Source organism: Cervus elaphus, chromosome 2 (genome assembly GCF_910594005.1).
Source record: "Cervus elaphus chromosome 2, mCerEla1.1, whole genome shotgun sequence".
NCBI lineage: Eukaryota > Metazoa > Chordata > Mammalia > Artiodactyla > Cervidae > Cervus > Cervus elaphus.
The window spans coordinates 47,392,376-47,396,156 of NC_057816.1; positions in this window are offsets into that span (position 1 = coordinate 47,392,376).

The window sequence follows — 3,781 nt, forward strand, 5'->3', positions numbered from 1 at the left end:
TGGGGCACCTGATACAGAGAACTGACTCATTAGAAAAGACGCTGATGCTGGGCAAGATTGAGGGCAGGAGGAGAAGGGGACGACAGAGGATGAGATGGCTGGATGGCATCACCGACTCAATGGACATGAGTTTGAGTAAACTCTGGGAGTTGGTGATGGACAGGGAGGCCTGGTATGCTGCAATCCATGGGGTTGCAAAGAGTGGGGACACAACTGAGTGACTGAACTGAGCTTAACTGAATGCAGGAGACCCAGGTTCAATCCCTGTGTCAGGAAGATCCCCTCTAGAAGGGAATGGCAACACACTCCAGTATTCTTGCCTGGAGAATTCCATGAACAGAGGAGCCTGGCAGGTTATAGTCCTTGGGATCGCAAAGAGTCAGACAAAACTTAGCAATTAAACAACAACAAAGATAAGAAAACAATAAGGACAATACGGTGACTTATCTATTAAAAAAAACTCTATTCCATTCATTGGCTATTCTGTATTCTATAATTTGTCCCCCTTTACCTTTCAGAACTGTTTTATTTTTCTCTTATGCACTGATGGCGATAATAAATGGCAGTTGTCAATCTCTTTTAGGATCCTATTAACCAAACCTTATTCCTTTATCTGGAAAATCCTGCACTTTACAGAGCTCAGTAGGAAGCTCCGCCTACCTCCAGCCCTGGAAGCTCACTTTCCCATCTTCCTTGTAGTGAGGAAACAAGCCCCTGAACTTTGCTTCCTGAGTGGGAAGTTCACAGCAGTCTCTGAACCGGAAGAGCATTATGAGGCAAGGACTGCCCAGCGTCAGCAGAGGCTGTATCTGCTTCAAACCATGTGTCAGTTCTTGGACCTCCCCGCCGCAACACTGGTGATCTTCGTGGTTAAGCTATGGCGTCTACTCCTTAAAGGGGCTGCAGGGGCTCTGGGGTCTCATCACATCAAAGATTTGAACAATGTTCTCGATAACTTGGCTCTAAGAATCCAGCCCTCCTGGTGATTCTGTGAGCCACACAAAACTCTCATCATAAATTCTTTCCTCCTTACACCCAACAGAATTAGCTTCTATTGCTTGCCGCTAGGAATCCTTGCTGTGTGAGTAGTTATTTGTTTGTTCTAATACACATTCCTGACAGCCTAAACAGGAGCACATTTAGCAGTTCCCCCAATATTTGAAAAAAAACATTGGTTTGTGGCATAAAAAATATTTAGGGATCACCCTTATATACTATAAAATTCTAAGTTGTGCGTTCAAAGCACTATCTAATGAACAGTGAAAACAACTGAAACAGAATTGATATCATCTTGGACTTAACAGTGACTAAACAGAACTCTGGATAACCATATGGTCTATATTATTCAGTTGTTAATATGGCCAAAGTAACCAGACTGACAAACAAACCAGATTGATTATGTGTCTACATAATTGCTTTCTCAGCTGCTGTGAAATGCTTGATCCAGTTAATAATATAGATCAGTTTCTCTTTTTAAAAGGTTAAAACAGCATGTAATTAATTAACTAATTACTGTATTGATTTATTATATTTACTTACTGAGTAGAGCTATGGGTTTTTCACTAAGCCAGATGCCTGGCATGCAGCAAAGATGAAAAGCTTATGATCTCAATTATCAACCATTCTTTCCATCTCCCCTGCAACCACCATTAGTGGCCAACCACTATGACTTCTCATCTGGGCTTTTGTAATTGCTCCCTGGCTAATTTCCTCTTTTTCTGCTCTTGTTCTCCTGAAATCCATTTTCCGTTGAGGAATGAGGGCATTCTTTTAAAACTTTTACTGGGTCATATTATCGCTCTGCTATAATTTCTTGCAAAAAAAGTTTCAATATCCTTAGTTTTAAGTCCAGAGTTCCTAACACAACAAGGAAAGACCCAAGTCATCAGGTCATGCATGCATGCACGCGAAGTCACTTCAGTCATGTCCGACTCTTTGTGACCCTATGGACTGTACCCACCCAGATTCCTCTGTCTGTGGAGTTCTTCTGGCAAGAACACTGGAGTGGGTTGCCATGCCCTCCTCCAGGGGATCTTCCCGACCCAGGGATTGAATCCACGTCTCTTGTGGCTCCTGCATGGCAGGCAGATTCTCTACCGCTGAGCCACCAGGGAAGTCCCGTGATTAGATTATATTTCTAACATAAATTCACTCCTGCCGCCTGCACTCCACCATAATGTCCCAAACATACTGTCCTCTCAGTTCCTAAGGTGTTTTCATCTCTTTCTGACTCAGTCTTTGAAGATATGGTTCCTTGTGCCTGGAATATTTTTCCTCCCCCTGTTCACCTGGCTAGTTCCTACTTAGACCTCTTATTTCAGGTTTCACTTCCTCGGGGACACCTTCTTTGACCACTCAGCTTAAGACAGACCACTGATTTACTCTCTCAGTACATATAAAAACGCTCTTTCATAGCTTTGATGGCAGCCTGTAGTTCTATATTTACAGGTTGTTTACGAGTTTAATGTCTGCTTCCGCCACAGTAGTCTGTAAGGTTTAAGAAGACGGGGACCATGCCTGTCTTGTTCACCACCTGGCATCCAATAAAGCACATGTATGGACTCCTTAAACATCTGTTGAATGAATGAATTAGCAGATGGATCTCAGGCTTGTATAAGAATATCATGTAAAAATGTTGTCTTGGATAGGAAGTGCTGGAAATTTACAGAAAAAGAGGGAACTCAGAGGAGCCTGGAAAGCTAAGGAAAGGCTTCTGGGGGAGGTGGGCCTTCAGGGAGACCCCAGAGGATGGGTAAGATGTGAACAGTCTCTGAAAAGACCTGAGGGGAGAAGCTTCATTTCTCAAGGAAAAGGAAAATCCAGGAGAAGTGTGGCCACTTGGCAGGAGAGAGTGAGTGGTCCCACCTGGGTGTCACCTGGCTCTGGAGCTCATCCTTGGATGGCAGTGAGCAGCTGGCTTCCAAGTGCAGGGTGAACCCATGAAACAATTTCTTATGAACCCTATCTCTTGAGCAGACACATTCACGCAGTGAAACTCCTCAGAACAAAGACTACCAGGCACGTGGTGGGAGCACAGTGGCAGATGCTGCAGGCTGGCTTCCTCGATTCCACGCCGACACCTGACAGGAGTGTGCTTGACTCACGCTGGAGCCTAGGAAAGCTAAGACGGCACACCCAGGCTCCCTTGATCTAGAGACTCCCAGCAGATGGCCCCGGCCAGATTTGGGAGGAAGTGACATGATGAGGCATAAGAGGCCACACTATGCTGCTTTATGCAAGCACCATTGTCAAAGCACTTGGTTTTTTGTGGCAGCTATAGCAAAGGTCCTAGAGTCCGGTCACTAGCTTCCCGGACATTGAAGGCATAGCATAGAAGGTCCCTTTTGCTCATGCAGATTGTGGCCAGCGTAAAGTGGTTCCAAGGTGAAAACTCTTGGAGAACATGATTTGGAGAATCTCCTTTAAGTCATACAAGGTTCAAAAGTCACTTTAGAATGCAAAGATATGTCAATTCAGTCATTTAAATTATTCACCAGGGACTTCCCTGGTGGTCCAGGTCAGCTCACCTGTCAGTGCAAGGGATACAGGTTTGATCCCTGCTCCGGGAAGATCCCACATGCCTCTGGGCAACTAAACCTGGGCTTCACAACTATTGAGCCCACCGGCCAAAACTGAAGCCAGCTTATCCTAGCGCCTGGGCTCTGCAACAAGAGCAGCCATGCAGTGAGAAGACCGCATGCACAACTGAAGAGCAGCCGCTACCCCAGACACAGCGAGAGAGACCCATGTGCAGCAGTGAAGACCTAAGACAGCCAAAATT